Source organism: Myotis yumanensis, unplaced genomic scaffold (assembly GCF_028538775.1).
Source record: "Myotis yumanensis isolate MYYU_CA2020_CCGP unplaced genomic scaffold, mMyoYum1.0.hap1 SCAF_1, whole genome shotgun sequence".
Taxonomy (NCBI): Eukaryota; Metazoa; Chordata; class Mammalia; order Chiroptera; family Vespertilionidae; genus Myotis; species Myotis yumanensis.
In genome coordinates this window covers 94,564,370-94,585,165 of record NW_027223752.1, presented here as the reverse complement: position 1 = coordinate 94,585,165, position 20,796 = coordinate 94,564,370, and the positions used below count along the sequence as shown (strand labels likewise).

Here is a 20,796-nt window from a genome sequence, read left to right as displayed (position 1 = left end):
CAGCAGCCTAGTCAGGACCTCTAGCCAGGATCTCCAGCCAAAGTTCTGGTCGGAGTTCTGGTTAGGAACTCCAGCCAAGCTCTGGTTAAGATCTGATGAGGATCTGATGAGGATCTAATGTTTATTTTCTTGTTACATCCGTATTTATACCAGCCGATTTTAATCCTGTCAATTTCTATTACAAAGGTTAGGGCGTTTCTTATCTCCATTCCAGGGAGTAAAGATTATGTAGCTTAACTACCCACCTGGCACTTAATTAAGGGGTTGTATCTCCTCCCTAACCTCAGGGGAAAATCCCCACCTGGGGAAACAACCTTTCTCAGAGAGGTGACCTTGGTTAAAACACATGGTGCTAAGGAGAGCAAACATATTAAGAACAATATGCCATATACGCCAGATCCCTTGAAACATATGCTGTGCAGATGTTTCTTCCCTGCAGCGACTGTGTCAAGCAGCAAGGATGTACAGGCTTCCGGCAAGGCAGTAGGTTTTAATTGACTGTATTTAACTGAAAATGAAAATTGGAATAGCACTGCAAATTTGAAGTTGAAATTGAGCAAATAATTTTTATCATGGAATTGAAACAAAATAGAAATAAATTCCCACTCTGGAATTCAGAAGTGATTAACCAAAATATTAACATTAATTGAATAGAAAACCCGATCTTTATTCAAAGAGTCAGCTGACAATTGTGCAGCAGCTTGAGAAAAGCTCTTCTCCTGGTCTGATGTCCCTGAGAGCAACGGGAACGACACATGGGAGCGGCCTTTGCTGGGCTCAGCTGTCGGTGGTGTTGGGAAGGCCCTGCTTCAGTTCCTCAGGGAAACCCGCGGGCACATCCGACTCCTGATGGCGGACGTTCGCTGGTCTGTCTGTGCACGACTTTCCATATTCCCTTGTCATTTCCATCCATGAGCACGCCATCCAAGCATCTAAAAATAAGTGGGTTTCCAATCGACTGGAAAAAGATTGGCTCATATTTCTGATATACTGTACCTGGGGTTGTGACTGATGTTCAGCGCGACCCAAGGGACGAAGCGGTACCGGTAGCTGTGCCAACAGCCAGGCAGGCCCTGCAACCAGGAGGCCCAGCACCAGGCGGCCCCGCAGCGCCCGACCCCTGCGCGCCCAGCGCGGGCGGAGAGGGCAGAGCGCAGCACGAGTCCCGACCTCAGCTCGGCGCTGGGCCAGGCCCGCGCGCCCCAGGCTCCTGCCGATGGTCATGTTGACGTGGATGTGGGAGGGGCTGTACCCGCCGCCACCATCCCGACCGGAAACTGCTGGTCTCATTCCCGAGCTGGAAGCGCGGGGTGTCGGGCCGGTTGGCCTTGAGATTTCACTCTTTTTATGGCCAGGTAATATTCCATCATATATTTGTGCCACCGATTTTTTATCCACTCATGTATTGCTGGGCAGTTGGGTTGCTTCCATATCTTGCCTATTGTAAATAATGCTGCAATGAACATAGGAGTGCATATATTATATCAAATTAGTATTTTGAGTTTCTTTGGCTAGATCATAGGCAGTTGCATTTTTTATTTTTGGGGGAACCTCCATACTGTTTCCCATGGTGGCTGTGCCCGTCTGCATTCTCATCAACAGCGCATAACGGTTCCCTTTTCTCCACAGCCTCACCAACAATTGTTTCTGGATTCATTATTGATAGTCATTCTTTCCGGGAGTCAGTCCACCCTTGCTGCTGTTGCAGGGAAGAAACATGTGCCCAGCGTATGTTTCAAGGGACCTGGCGTATATGGCATACTGTTCTTAATATGTTTGCTCCCCTTCTTAGAGCTATGTGTTTTAACCAAGGTCACCTCTCCGAGAAAGGTTGTTTCCCCAGGTAGGGATTTTCCCCTGAAGTTAGGGAGGGAATAAAACCCCTTAACTAAGTGCCAGGCAGGTAGTTAATCACTTTAACTACGAACAATCACGCTTAAGCTACATAATCTTTACTCCCTGGAATGGAGATAAGAAACGCCCTAACCTTTGGAATAGAAATTGATAGGATTAAAATCAACTAGTATAAATACAGATGTAACAAGACAATAAAACACAGAACCTGGCTGGAGATCCTGACTGGAGAACCTGGCTAGGCTGCTGATCAACTGAACACTGTCTCCGTGTGATTCCTTCTTCGCCAACTCCATCCACACCTTTGGGAACCCCTGGACCTGCTGGGGTTGGACCCCAACGCATTCTGACTAGGAGCTGCATTTGTGCCAAAGCCACTCCAACGGGCGTTTCTGCTGAAAATGAGACAAAAGCCAGGTTTGACCAGAACAGAGGTTCTGAGCAGCAGAAAGCAAAAATCAAGTTGGAGAAGACCTTCGGTTCTGGGGACTGAGGAACAGAAGGGCCAGCAGGGAGTGGTCCCATGGGTGACTCAAACAGAGGCAGGCCGTGCCCAAACACAGCCTAAGTGCCACAGCTCCCAGGAGGCAGGTACGGGGGGCCTGTCAGCCCCCACCCCTCCACCCATCCTGAATCCATCGTCTCCCCCCATCCCCATGGTTACCGAAGATGCAAGGAATAGAGACATTCTGCATTCCTGTGTCCTGCTTTAGCAATAGAGTGGAATCAATCACAAGAGAAGCAAAACAACAACAATAAAACAAAACAAAACAAAACAAAAAACCCAAAAACACTTCATTCATTGCCCGTGGGGAGAACTGGGTGTTCAAAATAAAAGGGGAAGGGAGATTTTCACTGCACATCCTTTTGTGCCCATTGAAATCTTTTAAAAAAATAAGAAACCTTAAAGGAAGCAGCAGCTGGGAAGGCCCAAGGACAGACTAAGCCTTGCTGGATGGATGGCTGATAAGCAGTGCAGTGTGGTGGCGGCTCATTTACAAAGATGTGAAGGGCAAGGAGACACAGGGCATGGATCCGCCCCCTGGGGCCACTAGCAACAGCGCTCCTACTCCCCACTGCCTCCCTGAGAGACTCCCGGAGGCAGCCTCGCAGGCTGTGTGTGACCTTCCTTCCAGGGCACAGCCAGCCTGATGACCTTGCAGGGAGGAGGGCAGCGGAATTAATACAGACCCTCCTTCTTCCCACCCTCTGATCACTCTTGGGCTTCCCATTGGCCAACCTGGACAGGCAGCCAGAGGGCAAGGGCTTCAATCCGGTAGGATCTAGCAGGGTGGGCCTCCTCCAGACTCGGGGCAGGGTGGGAAAGCGGGGGAGAGGCTCTGGAGAGACAGAGGGATGATCTCTGAGACACTGAGACAGCCTGCAGACCTCTAAGTGTCAGCACTGAGCTGGGCCTGCTGTGTCCATTGTCATGAAGCCCTCACCACCGCTGCCATTGGGGTGGAATCACAGGCCCTCACTGGGAGGGATGAGGGGGACGGGGGACACAAAGAGACCCATGTAGAGAGGGGCTGGGGATGAGGTTGGGAGGGCAGTTTGGGCTGCATGGGAAAGGCTCTGACAGGAGCTGAAGAGATAGGATTTTACCCAAGTGGCAGCTGCAATCTGGGCTTTAAGGGGGACTTATCTCACCGAGGAATGAGGAGAGGTTAGAGAAAGGATGGTGTCGGGGTCACCACTGGGGGGATCCAAGTGTAGCATCTTGGGAGGGGCAGGGGAGGGAGGAAGGAAGCCAGAGGTGGTAAAGAGGACAGACGGAGGGACGGATGGGATCTGGTGGATGCCTGAGTGGAAGGGGCTGAGAATAAGCCTACCCCTTTAGAAGCACCAGGGGCGTCGGCCTGTGGGAAGAATCCTTTCCTCTCGGAGTTGAGGTGATGCCACCAAACTCCCAAGGGTGAGGGGGTGTTGAGATTCATTCTAAGGCCAGGACCCCGTCTGAGGCTGGGCATCCACCCAGGGCCTGGAGCGGAGGACACCAAGGCCACAGTATAGGTATGTCCTCTGATGCTTTCTGCAGGGTGAGGGTCTGTCCCCTCCGGAGTGGCTTAGGGAGCCACGGCTCCTCCCTCCCAGTCCTCAGACTCCAGTCCAGCAGGCAGACCCTGGTCAGAACATTCCTGGAGATGTGTCCGTGCACCTGTTCTGAGTGTATTTCCAGAATCCCCAGGGGGTAACTCAGCCACCTGAGACCGTCCTGCTATGCTGAGTTGTGAGAGGCTGGGGCAGCACTAAGAAGACCCTAGATCATCTCTCACTCCTGCCTTGAAGGTCAAAGTTCAAACTGAACTGGACATTAGGGAGAAGACAATCCACAAAGGAGGGGGCTGCCCTCCATGGTGGAAAGAGGCCGAGGGGCCACAGACCAGGAGCTTCTGATTCTTGTCGGCAAGGCCAGCACTGGACAGAGGATAGCTTTTCCAGCAGCCCCTTCCGGGATGACAGGGATGATTTACGATGCCTGTGAGCTCTGCTCCGCACATCTTGGTGAGAAGGGCAGGGACAGTCCCTCGCCTGAAGGAAGCAGCCTCAGGGACCTCTGAAACAAAGTAGCTATTTTCATATTTCAAATGAACTTCCCAAGTGACCAAATGATCCTCTCTGCCTGTTCCCCGCAGAGAGGACAGGGCCAGCTCACAGGCTCAAAGATGTGCTGGCATTTCATTCATTCAACACATATTTATGCAGCACCTATTATTCAACATGCACTGTGTGGGGGGAAATAACAGTGAGCAAAACAGAAGAGGTCTCGGTCCTATGGATCTTATATTCTGTGGTAGAAGATGCATAATAAACAAATAAGGCCCAGCCAGCATGGCTCAGTGGTTGAGTGTCGACCTATGAACCAGGAGGTCACAGTTCAATTCCTGGTCAGGGCACGTGCCTCGGTTGTGAGCTCCATCCCCAGTGGGGGGCGTGCAGGAGGCAGCCAGTCGATGACTCTCTCTCATCATTGATGTTTCTATCTCTCTCTCCCTCTCCATTCTTCTCTGAAATCAATAAAAAAATATTTTTCAAAACCCACAAAAAAATGTGTAGGATTATTTATTTATTGCAGCAGAAAGCAGACAGCCTGGGTAGGAGGAAAGAAGATTAAAAAAATAATAATTTAATTTAATAAAAATAAAATTATGAGAGCAGAAAGCTACATTTCCAACGTACCAAACCCGCAACTGGCTCATTGAGTGGAGCCTAGGGATCCAGGAGCACAGAGCGTGTTGCTGCTGGGCAGGGCTCTCGCTCCCATCCCCTCGCACAGCACCGTCTTTCATTTATCCTAGGCCAGCAGCACTCTGCTTACAGTTAGCAGAGTAAGACATGCAGGTCTCTGGGAGGGAGTCTGATGAAAGGGTATCTAGGCCCTAGCTGGCTGGACTCAGTGGATTGAGCGTTGGCCTGCAGACTGTAGGGTCCTGGATTTGATTCTGGTTAAGGTCACAACCCCAGCCCAGGCCAGGCATGTGCAGGCGGCAAACAGTTAATGTCTCTCTCACATCAAAGTTTCTCTCTCCCCCTCCCTTCCACTCTCTCTAAAAATCAATGGGAAAATATCACTGGGTGAGGATTAAAACAAAGACAAAACAAAAACTTAATACAAGATTATTCCAAGTACGTGTGGACTAAAAAGAAATGTTTTAGAATGAGTTATATTACTTTGTTTTTTATGTCTTTATTTTATGTTGAGAAGCTGCCATTCAAAGCCTGATTAATTTGAGGTAGAAGAGCTTTTGGTCTTTATCCTTTTCATATGTAGTTAATGTAAATCGAATGAGAGTTTTCTTGTGTTTGCTAGAACAACTGTGTAAATCATATAGGATTTCTTTGGTATCTGCTGCCTATGTACTTTGTTATTGTGTTCAACTTTCCTGATAACTATCACACAATTACTTTTACAAATAAAATATTATAACAAAGTTGTTTGGATTTTAAAAGTGACTTACCATATAGCTGGGGATTTGTTTTTAATGAAAAATAAATTAAAAAATTTTTAATGTGAAAAAAATATATGGTACATATAGACAATGGAATATTATTCAGCAATAAAGAAGAAGAAAATCTTTAGAAAAAATAATGAAATCTTGCCATTTGTGGCAACATGGATGGATCTAGAGCAGGGGTGGGCAAACTTTTTGACTCGAGGGCCACAATGGGTTCTTAAACTGGACCGGAGGGCCGGAACAAAAGCATGGATGGAGTGTTTGTGTGAACTAATATGAATTCAAAGTAAACATCATTACATAAAAGGGTACGGTCTTTTTTTTTTTAGTTTTATTCATTTCAAACGGGCCGAATCCGGCCCGCGGGCCATAGTTTGCCCACGGCTGGGCTAGAGGGTATTATGCTAAGTGAAATAAGTCAGGTCAGAGAAAGGCAAGTACTGTGTGATTTCAGTCACATGTGAAATCTTAAAAAAAAACAAACAACAAATGAATAAACAAAACAAAATAGAAACGGACCCACAGATATAGAGAACAAGTTGATGATTGCCAAAGTAGAGGGGGTGGAGAGATGGGAATAAAAAGGAAAATAAAATTTAAAAAAGAGCAGTGAGCCCCAGAAAGGGTGGTCCCCAGCTTACAAATCCCTCAGAAAGAAGAAGGTTGCCCTAGCTGGTTTGGCTCAGTGGATGGAGCATCGACCTGTGGACTGAAGGGTCCCAGGTTCAATTCCGGTCAAGGACACATGTCTGGTTGTGGGCTTGATCCCTAGTAGGGGGTGTACAGGAGGCAGCCTACCAGTGATTCTCTCTCATCATTGATGTTTCTATGCCTTTCTCCCTCTCCCTTCCTCTCTGAAATCAATAAAAATATATTTAAAAAGACAAAAAGAAAGAAAGAAGGAGGTCAGCCTGGGTGGCTGGCGCCCTGGCTGTGTGAGAAAGAAGACCCAGTTGGTACCGAGAGGGACCTCATGACGTCCCCAGTTGCCCCTACAGTGGGAAGGGTGTGCTCCTGTTCTCTTCTGCACAGTCCCTGAAGTGACAAGTTTTGGGCCATCATTTCTCAAGGAGGGGAGGGTCCTTGGGACATGTGAGTAGGTGTGCATGTGGGGCCTTTGGAAATTAGGGGTCATTGTCAGGGAGTGACAGTTCGTTGCTGGAGGTTTAGGCCTCAGAGTAATCCCGGTTCCGCCCATCTTCCAGAGTTCCAGCAGAGCCCGGACTCACTGCTCAGGCGCCGGAGCCGGGGCCAGCAGCAGGTGGGCAGGACGGCGGGTGGGGAACAGCACGGTGGCCAGTGGAGGCCTTGAGACATGCATGGGCCAGGGAGGCCCTGGAAGTCCTGGGCAGCCGGTTCCTCAAAAGCAAAACCACTTGAAACATTATTGGGGTCAGTTAAGGCCTCTGACAGCCCAGGAGGCTTCTGTTGTGGAAATCCCCCACCGGCACCTCCCCCTCCCCCACCCCTGCAGGGGGGCCTGAAAAGGCTGAGGCAAGGAGTGAGGAGGTGACCTTGGGGAGATGGCCACTCCGAGGCCGCCCCTGGGCTCCGGGACCCAGCCCAGCCCGAGCTCCGGCCTCCCCATCTTGGCTTTGTTCCCCCTTCTATTCTCAGCTCGTGCTGTTCCCTGAGTGGAGGAGGCTGGGAGGCTCGACTGCCTGGAGGCGCTGCCAATAAGCCGCAGAAGCAGGGGCTTGGCAAGCACAGTGTCGCCTCTGTGGGAGGGCGGGCCTCCTTCTCCTCAGCTGGCCGCGGGGCGCGGGGGAGTTTCCCAGCTCGCCTCCTTCTTTGTGGTAAACACTGTGGGGACAGAGGGCAGGGCGGTGCTGGCAGGAACCCGAGCCAGGCCTTGAAGGGGAGCCAGGTTGGGCAGCCCAGCCAATCGCTGGCTCCAACTAGGAACTCGACTTAGAATCCTTCGATGTGGGGCAGGTCCAGCCCCTTGCGTCCAGGGGCCAGGGGCCAAGGTCCTACCAAGGGGGAAGTGGCCCCAGGCTTGCCCAGCTGGGATGTGGCAGAGCCAGCTGGGGTGGAAGCTCGGGGAAGACCCAGAGAAGGCGCCTGCTGGAGAATGTACTGTGTGTGCCTTTCCTCTTCCTACAAAACTTGGGGACTTTCCTGAGGTCAGAGCTGCTGTGTACAGCCGTGCAGGTGTGGACTGAGGTGTGAGCAGGGGCTGACCTGGCTCGTGTTGGGCTGTGTCCATCTGGACGATGGGTCACCTTTTCCCAAACCACACAGAGGCCCTGCGCAGGCCGATGACGGTGCCCACCGGGCTGGGGTCAGAGGGCATTGCAGTGAGAAATGAGCCCTGTGCATTGGAGTAGCTGGGGCCTGGGCTGCTCTTCCCCAGAGGATGGGACGGCGCTTTCAGGGCTGCACATCTGACCTGGCACATCTGTGTTTCAGGCTCGCAGCCCTGAGGTGACTGGCAAGTTTGCAGAGTCGTAGCCCGAGGCCCAGACTCCTTTCCTCCCCCCAGGCCATGTGCTTCCCCGTCCTTTCCTGACTGTGGACTAACTTCTGCCTCTGCGGCAGGGTCAGCTCCACACCATCAGATGTCATCCGAGTGGCTTGAGTCGCACAGAATCAGGATGCAGCACGAGGAAGCTGAGGTCAGGAGTCTGGAAGGAACCTGCATTTGATCTGGAAAATAGAGACTGTGGGGTCTATGTTTTGCCTGTCAAATGAGGGCCAGTGGTTTAATTTCATACTTACTAGTATCCTTACACAAGGATGTTTAGATTTACAAAAGCTAATCTCAAAACCCTGTTCGCTCCATCCACAAACATTTCCTAAGCACTTCGTGGTCTCACCAGCACCGTCTCTGAATACTCCTCAGTAGGGAAGCAAGTGCACCACGTCCCCGCTCACATCCTCATGGGCAGACAGAGCAAAACCCATGCAAACAAGCAGAATAATTGCAAACTGCAATCACCACAGGGAGCAACAGGCCAGAACAGAGTGACGGCCCCCCTGGAAGGCTGGAGCTGTGACAGCTGCCTTGCTTCACTTCTGAAATAACATAAGAAAAACTCGCCCAACCCACTGTCCGTGGGGCAACAATCCTTGAACTCCATCCAGACCACAGAACCAAATTGAGATCTACTTCCCTGCACACCTTCTCTGAGGGCGGCTGCTCACCCAGGCAAGGCCGCCAGAGGCTTTTCACGCCCTCGGACGTGAGGGACGTGACCACGGATGTGAGGGACCTGCACCTCTGAGGCGCTACCGGAGGGAGAGAGCAGTCCTCTGACAGGTGTCAGGAAGGACTCAGAAAGGGCGAGGGCGTTGAGATCCGTTTTGAAAGATGAATCCACATTTTTGCAGACTGGCGAGCGGAGGTCTGCCCAGCACAGAGGTGCAGAGGAGGGGTGTGCTCTGCAATGGGGTGCAGCGGGCACCCCGAGGAGAGAAGCCGAAGGCCTCTGCCTGGCCTTGCGTGGCACTGCCCACTCTGCCTCCTCTGTGGCGCCAGGCTGCACGGGATTTTCCCACGCTGTCAACCTGGTGGAAGCCCCACAGGGCAAGGTCCAGGCAGGGTTATGAGGAAGGAGGGCCCTGCAGTGGGCCCTGGGAGGACGGGCTGCTTCTCCTAGGGCCTGGTCACGCATTCCTCTGCAAAGAACACCAGGATACGGAGAAGTGCTGCCCCTGCTGACGGCCATTCACAGACATTCGGGAGTCGGGGAGCTGGCTGGGGAAGAGGAAACAGGCTCTTTGTATAGAGTTGCCTCCCTGCTGGGGTCTGATCTGAGTTTGCAGGGCGACGGTTCTCAAACGTGAGGGTCCCAGAGGCACCTGGGGGCAGAGGAGCCTGTTAGCACGGAGACTCCTGGTCCTCCTTTCTCTCCTCTGGGATCAGACGTGTAGGGTGGAACCCAGGCGCCTCATACAGGCAGCCAGGGGTCCTGAGCTCTGGCAATGTGGCTGCTGTGGGACAGGAGCCCCAGGGAGGCAGGAGCTGGGGCTCACGGCCAGACTGGAGACCCAGGAATTTCCCTTCAGGCCACGTCTGCCCCACAGCTGCCTTACAGTCTCACTGGCACCCCACCGGCTCCTCCTGTGCTCCAACAGACAAACAAGAGTCTGTTTACGTAGTCTAGTCTACGCTAGAGTCTTGAGAGCCCCCCCGCCGCCCCCCGTTCTCAGTAAAGGTTTTACACCAGAAAAACAGCCTGAAGGAATCAAATGTGAGGATTTGTGTAGCCTTGGGTCTGGGAATCCAAGGCTGAAAGGCACTTTGCCTGCATGGAAGTCCTTGACTTCTCAGCACTCACACCTGATGGTGGCGTCGTCAGTGGGCAAAAATGAACATTCCAGAAGGAAGACTTGAAACCACCAGGCAGCAGAGAGGGTTCACAGCTGCTAAGAACCCGAGGCATCAGGTCATAACTTCTCTGCCCACTCCCCCAGCTGTTGGGCTACAGACACATCTCCAAGGTGAGCACCCCGACGGTGAGGAAGGTCAGAAGCAGGTGCAGAGGCCCAAAGGGGACTCAAGGAGGTCAAGGATAGTGCCCTCAACCAGCTCCCTCCCTCCAGGGCCAGAGGCCAGCCGAGCAGAGGTCCGAGCAGAGATGCTTGTCTGTGGGCAGGTGGAACTCACCGCACAAGCTTTCAGTTCTCAATCGAGATTTATACTCACCGGTAGCTGGCTGTCTCCTTGATGCTGAACTGCAGCCTGGGAATGGGGTGGGGGTGCCCCAAGGCCCTCGCTGAGCAGCATGAGGCCTGTGTTCGGACTTACCAAACTGCACAGTATTTCAATATCCTTTGTGGGAGTGTTGCACACGGAAGGGACTTGCCACCTGGGGTGCTCTATTAAAATATGAAGGTGCCTGCCCTAACCGGTTTGGTTCAGTGGATAGAGCGTCGGCCTGCAGACTCAAGGGTCCCAGGTTCGATTCTGGTCAAGGGCATGTACCAGAAGGGGGTGTGCAGAAGGCAGCTGATCGGTGTGTTTCTCTCTCATCGATGTTTCTAACTCTCTATCCCTCTCCCTTCCTCTCTGTAAAAAAAATCAATATAGTATGTTTTTTGTTTTTTTTTAATATGAAGGTGCTCAGTGGTTGAGTGTCTACCTATGAACCTACGATTCCAGGTCATGCCTAGGGGGAACGTGCAGGAGGCAGCCAATCAACGATTCTCTCATCACTGATGTTTCTCTCCCTCCCGCTTCCTCTCTGAAAGCAATACAAGTATAGTTAAAAACAAACAAAAAAGGCCGAGAGGTGGTTGTCGCCGAAAGTAAAGGAGACAGGGGATTCCTATCCGAAGCTCTGCCTCCCAGAGGGGAGTCTGAGCTATTGCCTAGAGCACACACTATTCGGTCAGTCACACATGGATTGCAGTTGGCTACACTTGTTGGGTTGGGCTCCTGTCAAGCTCATTCTGTTTACAGCTGGTTTGCAAAATACTGTGCTACATGTTAATATTTAGCAAGAATAGCATTTAGTAAGAATGGCCCAGACCTTGAGACCCTGGTCCTATCTAACAGGAGGAGATTTTGCCCTGATAATTCCCTCCCCCTTCCAGCCCGGTCCTAGCTCTGGCCTGTGGCCTTTCATCCCCAAGAGCTGCCATGGGTGAGGGGAGGCAGGCCCACAGGCTCAGCCAGAGCCCTAACCCCTTCCTGGCTTCTGGCTGATGAAATCCACAGAGCTGACCAGCTGCATAGATTTAGTCGAATCATACCATCCAACATGAGGCCAATTCTGCTCTGAAATCATGAGGCAGAGTTACCTTAGCTGGCTTCCCATTAGGACTGAGACCCTAACTTGGAGGGAAACCTTCGCCTGCTCTGTTGTTCGTCCCTGTCATTGCTGGTTCCCACCAGTCACTCCCAGGCCATTCCAGGAAGCTGAGCTGGGTGCAAATACCGGTGTCTTCGAGGGGCCTCAGAGAGCCTCTGGGCTCCCTTTTACAGGTGCAATGACGCCTTGAGCCTTGGAGTTTGCAGGCGAGTGAGCATGTGGATGAACTGTGCCAGGTTTCACAGGCAGGAGCTGCGTGTTTGGGTCCACGGCAGCCCTTTAACCTGGAAAGACGCCATGGCCACTGAACTCCAAACAGAACTGGCTTTGTGTGACCACCTGTGTGACCTGGGACACATCCCTAACCTCTCTGAGCCTCAGAATCCATCTGTCAATTGGCGTAAAAACAATTACCTTACGGGATTGCTTTGAGCGTCAACGGAGGCAGTGTTTATTTTAAGTACCGGTCTGAGGGCCTGGTACCGAGCGGATGGTCACGGGTGTCCCTGCCACCTCTCCTTCATTAGGAGCGAGAGGACCTGGGATTCCATTCCTTTACTGAGCAATCATGGCCCCATCATGGAGGCGGCAGCACCAAGAAATGAGGAGAGCTGGGGGCGAGTAACATTCTCATCAGACCCTCAGCCCAGGGACCACAGGCAACGGTGCGGAGAGCTGCAGGGACACACGGCTGAGAGGGTCTGGGCACCAATCCATTCTGCCAGGTAACTGTTTATGCAGATCCGCCTCCCTCCTGCCCCCCATTCTCCTCTGGAAATGGCAGTCCTCGGCCCGCACACGGGTCACCCCTACCTCCTGCCCCCTGCCACTGGAGGGACAGGGGGAGCCCAGCAGGGCACAGCCACCTGGTGCTGCTGTTGATCTTTCTCTGGTCACAGGCTCCTGCCCCAGGTCTCAGGTCACTGTGACAGGGCGCATAGGCCAGGCTTGGGCCCTAAACAGCCAAACAGCCAGGACTTGTTTGCTGTCCTCCTTTGTGTCCCTGCATTTGTCACTACTCAGCTCCGTGGGGCTTAAAGGTGTTTGTCCTCTAAGGTGGGTGGCTGGAGTGGGGCACTGCCTGCCCTCTCTCTCCAGGTCTCCAGGACACAGACTGCTGTTGCCTGGGCAGCCCCAGAAGCACATTTGCATTATTTCATGGCAACAGGCAAATTTCCTGGAGGGGTTTTTTGGAAGAGCTGGGAGCCACCCAGAGGGAAAGGCAAGGAAACAGGAGAGCAGGAGGCCAGGAGGAAACAGGCCCGGGCAGAGGCAGCAGGTGTAGGCAGCGGGGCTCGGCCTTGGCCTGAGGCGCCGGCCTGAGGGTTACCTGCGGCCCTGAATCCCTCCTCCACCCATCTCAGCTGCAGAGGGGGAGGCCAGGCCCCAGCAGGCCCCGCATGGCTGCCACCACCCCTGGTGTCCTGCAGGAAAACTTGCCCAACCCAGGCCTGTGCCATTGGCAGGATGATGATCCAAGGAGGAGCCAACCAGGCTGTAGAGCAAGATGGAAAAGTCCCACAGCGCTCCTGCCCCCGAGGCTGCACCTGGGGAGGGGGCACGGGTACTCGGCTCTATTCAGGCCCTGACTGCACTGGGGAAGGGCCGGCCTCTGGGCTTGGTGGGCAGACACTGGGGAGGCCACAGCAACCGAACAACTTCGAGGGGAGGGGAATGATATCCTGGCCTTTGACCTTTCTCTTTGTTTTTGCAACTTGAGAACTGGCCTGACTATGGGCTGAGTGGGTGTGTTGGGTGGGGATGGGAGGCCATTAGGAAATGAGAGCAGACAGACCTGCTCTGCATTTAACTAAGGTCCAACAATGCTTCCAAATAGGCTGAGAATCTAAAGAAGGGGGCGGGGGGTGGGGGAGCATGTTGGTTTAAAAAATTAAGCAGCACTCCACAAGCATACCAGGAATTTTAAGTCACTTTTTAAGCTCAGGTGCAGACATTCTAAGGTTCAATCAATGCTTTGCTGGGCCTGGGGCCTCGAGGAGGAGTGCCCACGGGGCCCTGCTGTGAGCCCCCGGCAGGCCGACATGCGCGATGCAGTGCAAGGAGAGATGGAACTGCTCCTGACCAGTGTTCTTCCCCCGTTTCTCCCAGAAAGCCAGGCTAGGGCTGTCTCGAGGCCCTGGAGATGCAGGGGTTTTCCAGTCAGCTGGCCTCCAGAACAGAGGCCTCGCGCTGTTCCCTGGGCCGTGGGAGGTGAGAGGGCCCAGGTGTCGGGAGTGTCCTCTGGACACTTGGCTGGGAGCCCAGCCGCTGGGTGCCAAGGCCAGGAAGGTGTCCCCACCCTTGTGGGCCTCGCCAGAGGGAGGAAGGAAGGAAGTCATGCAAGATAGGATTTCCCCATCGCAGGGCTGCAATCTCCCTCCCTGACCCAATCACCTGATAAGCAAGCTCCTTTATTAGCTGACCTGTAGTTTTCTATGGGACAAAAGCCACTGGGAGGTTGCAAAATTCCTCCCATACAAATAGACTTCAGGAGGCCACTCTCTCAGCAAGGATCTGAAGAGAAGGTGGAAGAGCCCTGGGCATGATAGGGGCTGTCTCACTGCAGGGACCCCTGGCTTGGCCCAGAGGCACACGGAGGAGCTGGGCAGCACAGAAGTTTCCCATCTCCCCTGTCTCTCTTCTGCCTCCTAGGGCTCCTCCACCTCCGCCCCTCCCTCCCTGCTCACCTTGACTCACACACTCCCTGGGAGAGACGCCCTGGGGGGCGGGGGGAGCCCCAGGGAAGGCAGGCCAGGGCCTCCCGTTCTGTGCTGGGGTCCAGCTGAACCAGGACCACCAGCCTCTTGAGGACTGCAGGTCCTGGGAGCAGAGGGGAGGGGGGACTGATCTGAGCCCAGGAGACTGTTTTGGTTCATGGGAGGGTTGGAAGCAGCTTGCTTCCTGACGCCATGGTGTGTGCTCCTCCAGGAATTGCCCTAACAGCCAGGGCCCCCCATGGGAAAAAGCTGAGACCTGTGCGTGTCATGTGTCATGAGGAAGTGAGTGACAGAAGGCCCAGGAAGGAACCTTTCCACTAGAAAAATGTGGGAAGTTGGCTCCCTGGCTTGTGCTGCTGGTCCCTGGGGGTGTCTCCAATGGAGCCATCAGGAAGGAGGCCTGGAGGTTGGTTTTGCACAAGACGCCTTCATGCCAGTCTGCTCCTACGAAGGGGCGCGCCCCCACCCCGCTGGACGCAGACAGGATGTGAAGATGCCACAGATACCTCGGTGATAGTGCACTTGGAGGAGATACTCTGCAAGAGCTGCAAGGGCCAAATTCTCAGTCCCTGGAGAGAACTAGCCCGTGTTGCCTTGTTCATCACGGTCTCACACCCAAGGGTCGCACTTGTGGGAGGGGCTCAAAGATATTTGCTGATCAATCGAAAGAACTAAGAGAACTTTTCCTACAGTGAGAGGATATAGTGCAATAGCACGGCCCCTGCACATCACTCCCTGGGTCCCTCTTGAAGCACATCTTCTCAGGTGGCTGCTGGGCACAGGCACAGAGCAGCCGGAGGCCTCTTCCAGTCACCCTGCAACGGTGAATCTCTGCAGCCATGCTATTAGGATCGATGAGCTACTTTGTTGGAGAAGGTGATTTAGTCCTGGGTTGTGTCCACTGCCACTTAAGAAATGCCAGCACGGCCATCTTCACAGAAACTTTTCTTGCCTTCCCTCCTGGTGAGAACGTATTAAGCTCTCAGAAACACATACCCGTCAGGCCCCTGGAGGCTGCCCAGGTAGGGTGGCCACCGCTTACTGACGCAGGCGAACGTGGTCCTGACGGTAGTTACCAACTAGGCAGCTAGATGCAGCTGATAACCAAGTTGCTACTCTCGGCCTCTCTCCCTGGAAAACCCCGGCTGGGCCAGGCACTTGGAGGCTGTTAGCTGGGGCTCCCCCCAATTCATCCCTATTCTGCCCAGGGAAACCAGGTCTTTCCTGTTCTGCTTCTTCTCATCGTCATTCCAGTCCCCAGTGGCGGCTCAATCCCCGCTACTCTTGGTAAAACCTACTCCACCGGGTTAACCTCGCGGTTCTCACCTCCTGCAATAAGGTCAGACGTTGCTTTCTGTGCGAAGGATACCTCTAAGCAGACAGTCTTCTTGTGGTAACAGCTCAAAAGGTCACCCATCACTTCAAGTTTCGGCAACACCACTTGCCTTCTGGGATCACGGCATGTTCCCTTCTCCTAATGAATGGTTCCCTGGACTCCTTTCCTAGCCCTCTGCCTCTGGGAGAGCCTCTCACGGGGAGGCGTCTGCAGAAAGCCCTGGGGATCTGCCTTGAGCCCTTGCAAGGGGAACCCCAAGGAGAGGTTGCTACAAGTTGGGCTGCTGGGAGGGGTTAATTACTGTTAGACATTTGCATTTTTTGTCCACTTGACTGGCTTTAGGAGTCAAGGACGAGGTCAGCAGAGCACAGATGACATGAACTTATGCACAGGGTTCACTTCCCGAAAACCTGCTCGACTCCTCAGCACATGGGCCGTCTCCCACTGACCAAAAGAGGAGTGGAGTGGGATGAGCTACACTTGACTATGATCATGCCACCTGCAGGTAGTGACCTCTTACACGGTTTCCTAACCAGCACCCACACCAAACCTGAGGCAACTGCACTCAAAGCACACGTGCCCAGAGCAGCACCCTGGGAGCCTCTGATTTGACAGCCCAGTCTGGGGCCAGGCTTGTATACTTCTAAAAAGTTCCCTCGTGGTTCTGATGTGAAACTCTGACTACGAACTGCTAGTCTGTCCCGTTTTGGTTTAAAAGTCTCCACTGCTTACGTTTGTGGGATGCGGGCATGGAGAGCGGTATTGCAGAGAACTTCAAACCACACCGAACTCAGTGATTTCCTTGTTGCGTAGAGGGGTCAGGAGGCAAAAAGTGCTTTTGTTACAGGGAGCTCTTTTTGAGTCAGAAGCAAGCACCAGGACCTGATGGTGTGGTTTTGTATAAAACTAAGGGGAGGCAGGGTCCTAGGGCTAAAGGTGAGGCTGCTCAAACCTGAAGCCAGAGAGATGGATCACAGGCAGCCAGGCGAGATTGCGCACCCAAGAACGTTGGCCGGATGGATGATGGCTTTGACCCAGGAATTGTGAAGGCACATAATGCATGTGCAGAGTTTGGGCCACCTAAGTCAGGGCTTGTCTGTGTCCCGAACTAGGGAAAACAAATGCCTCACACAGGGGTCGAACAAGGGTAAAGATATTTAAAGTTTTAAAGACATTTTTCTTAGCATTTGTGTAAGACTTCTGCAAACCCTTGTTATCCATCCCAGGTTGTTTAAATAAACAACACAGATTTTATGTTCACAAACTTAAATTGACTTTATTTCTTCTAGTTTTTTAAAAAATATATACTTTATTGATTTTTTACAGAGAGGAAGGGAGAGGGATAGAGAGTTAGAAACATTGATGAGAAACATCGATCAGCTGCCTCCTGCACGCCCCCTACTGGAGATGGGCCCGCAACCAAGGTACATGCCCTTGACCAGAATCGAACCTGGGACCCTTCAGTAAACAGGCCGACGCTCTATCCACTGAGCCAAACGGTTAGGGCTCTTCTAGTTTTTTTTAAAAGCATAAACAATTCAACATCCTTAAAGCTATAATAGACTAAATTACTTCATCTAGATTTTGCATTACAATTCTAAAAGCCTTATTTTTCTAACAGAGAACTTTTGTTTGCTATCTCTAGAAGGTATTTTGTTATAGGAAGATCGAGTTATTTGCTAGTCTCTAACCCACGATTCCAGAAAGATAAACTTGGTACAAGCACCAGAAACACCAGCAAAGGTGTGTTTGGACCACCGTCTGAGTTGAAGGGAGAGGGCTGTCCCCTCCTGTTCTTGTCTTGTGAGAAAGAATTCAAATGAGTGACCACGGACAGTTGCGTTGTAGTAAAGCGAATTTATTTATTTTTTTTAAAATATATTCCACTGACTTTCTACAGAGAGGAAGGGAGAGAGGCAGAGAGCCAGAAACACCGATGAGAGAGAAACATCGATCAGCTGCCTCCTGCACGCCCCCCACTGGGGATGTGTCCGCAACCCAGGTACATGCCCTTGACCGGAATCGAACCTGGGACCTTTCAGTCCACAGGCCGACGCTCTATCCACTGAGCCAAACCGGTTTCGGCGTAAAGCGAATTTATTAAAGTAAAGCAAGTAAATTTATCAAAGAAGCAAGGCACGCAAATCTTATCAAAATACGTCTGGCTTATGAAATAGGCCCTCTCAGCTAATCTGTGGAGTGCTGCCTGGTAGAGGTTTGGCTTTTATACTTTTCTGTGTATAGGTTTTAAAATTCCTTGGCCAGATCTCCTTATACAGACCAGATCTCAAGGTCTCCTTTTGTTTATGGCTCGTCCAGAATTTGAGAAGCACTTGGCGATTTTGTTTTTTAAAAAATGTTTTTATTGGTTTTAAAGAGAGGGAGAGGGAGATAGGAGTTGTGAGAGTAGAACACTGATGGGTGCCTCACAACCCAGGCATGTGCCCTGACACAGAATCATCTCAGTACAACGCTCAACCAACTGAGCCACAGGGGCTCCTGGGGCGTGGTGATTTTATCCTGACAAGCTGACACTGCTGGCTTCTCTGTTTAAGGAGATAAAACTATCCTTTCCCCAAGACGGCTGACTTGTTTAGTGAGTGATAAAACTCTTCCTTTTTTCCTTCCTCCTCCTCCTGCCTTAACAGTTCCAGGGTGATTTATGCAATGTATTTTCTGGTTAGGGAGAAGAGGCATTAAAACTCCCCCTTTTCCTTCATTGTTTAGTGAGGAGAGGTATTAGCCATTTGATCTCAAATTAAGATTTTGCTGCAAGCTGCACAAACTGGCCTTGTTTCATTTTCTTGTCTGTTTCCCTATTCCATTTAGGAATTTTCCTAGCTTTTCACTATCCTGTAACAGTCAGTCAAGGTTCTATGATATAGAACAGTGGTTCTCAACCTGTGGGTCGCGAACAATGAAAATACATCCTGCATATCAGATATTTACATTACGATACATAACAGTAGCAAAATTAGTTATGAAGTAGCAACGAAAATAATTTTATGGTTGGGGGTCACCACAACATGAACTGTATTAAAGGGCTGCGGCATTAGGAAGGTTGAGAACCACTGATATAGAATGTCATGGTCTGTTCAGAAAATTTCTACAGACTCCACTTTCAAAATGATGGCAGCCTCTTTATGGAGCCTAGTGGATTTGGGTGGGTAGTCCCAGAGCAGTAGCCTCTCAACTGGAAGAACCCTGCTTCCCTTTTAGGACACTTTACAACTCATGACTCAGCTACGAAGAGGATGTGGTTGGTGAAGTTTCCTGCTTCTGGTGGTCACAAGTTCACATGGCCTTCCCTTGTGTGGGCCTGGTGGCTACAGAAACAGGGGCAACTGACTCCAGGGACTGGCATTTAGACCAACCACCACACTCACCTGTGTGAGGAAACACCAACAGCACCAGTCTCATCCAGCACAAATGAAGACATGGAATGTATCAGCCTTAGACACTCCAAAATTTTTGAATCATCCAAAAACAATTAGGCCACCAGAGGATCACTCTGGGAATTTAAAAAACTTAATTCTGTACATAAATAAAGATTATTCTGAATATATAGTTTGCTTTTTTCCTTAACATTGTTTATGATATATCTACGATAGACCACTCCTTAGAGTAGGATTTAAATAATTTTAAGGCAACATAGAAAATACACATATCCTACAGCTTTTCTAGCCCTACTATTTCCGAAAGGTAACTACAATCTCTACTCTTAAAAATACTGGTTCCTATTGAATATAGATTAAACGAGTATCTCAAAACTACTGAATATCAATAATGCTAATCTTTTTACTACAAAATTAAAACTTTCAACCAATAGAACAGTGCACGAAATTTGTGCACGGGGTGGGGTGGGGGTTCCCTCAGCCCAGCCTGTCCCTCACAGACTGGGAGCCCTCAGGGGATGTCCTACTGATGGCTTAGGCCTGCTCCCCAGTCTGGCCTCTGTCTGTGGGAGGCGACTAGGCTGATTTAGGGGAAGGCGCCAGCCCCATCACCCCGCTGTTGTAGCCACTGCCAGCCACCAAGGTGTTTTCTTTTCTTTTTTTTAAAAAATATATTTTATTGATTTTTTACAGAGAGGAAGGGAGAGAGATAGAGAGCCAGAAACATCGATGAGAGAGAAGCATCAATCAACTGCCTCCTGCACACCCCCCACTGGGGATGTGCCCATAACCAAGGCACATGCCCTTGACCGGAATCGAACCTGGGACCCTAGAGTCCGCAGACTGACGCTCTATACACTGAGCCAAACCAGCCAGGGCACACCAAGGTGTTTTCATCAACACGGACTCCAGTCCCTTAACCATGAAAAAATGCCAACTTTCTTTAGGCATTTTCAAGATGTGTCTTTCATAGGATATGACATTTCTTTCTTTTTAATCCTTACCTGAGGTTATGTTTCCATTGATTTTTAGAGTGTGGAAGAGAGAGGGAGAGACAGAGAGAAACATCAATGTGAGAGTGACACTTTGATTGGTTGCCTCCTGCATGAGCCCTGACCTGGGCCCCGGCCAGGGAGGAGCCTACAACCTAGGTACATGCCCTTGATCATAACTGAACCCGGACCCTGCGGTTGGCAGGCCGAGGCTCTATCCACTGAGCCAAACCAACTAGGGAAGGATATAACATTTCTTAGCCCCTCCAGCAGCGGACCTTCGTTTTTTCCTCCAGGGGTGTGGTGGAAAAATCCTAGATCACCTTCTTGGATTCTTATAATCCATGTTACCAAGAACACTGCGAGTGGCGGTGTACAGGGAGCTTAGCCAATGAGTGGTCAGAAAAGGTGTTTACGCTCGAACTGGTTTGGCTCAGTGGATAGAGCGTCGGCCTACAGACTGCAGGGTCCCAGGTTTGATTCCTGTTAAGGGCATGTACCTTGGTTGGGGCACATCCCCAGTGGGGAGTGTGCAGGAGGCAGCTGATCGATGTTTCCAACTGTCTATCCCTCTCCCTTCTTCTCTGTGTTTCCTCTGCAGCTCATACGCAGAGGACCCCCTGTGTTGTGTCCACTGGGCTAGGGGCGTATCCCTGCTGCTGGGGGGACACGCCCCCGAGGCCGGCAGCCAGCCCTGCGCCTTGTGGGCACTGGGCTGGGGGGGCGTGGACCCAGGCCGCCGCTTGGCGCCGGTGCATGAGCAAGCAGTCACAGGGCAAGAACA

At 51.6% G+C, this 20,796-nt stretch overlaps 1 pseudogene; it reads right to left on the bottom strand.

Annotated features, from left to right (window-relative positions):
- Positions 1–678: 678 nt before the first annotated feature.
- LOC139009442 (SET domain-containing protein 9 pseudogene) lies at positions 679–1,224 on the bottom strand (annotated as a pseudogene).
- Positions 1,225–20,796: the final 19,572 nt, after the last annotated feature.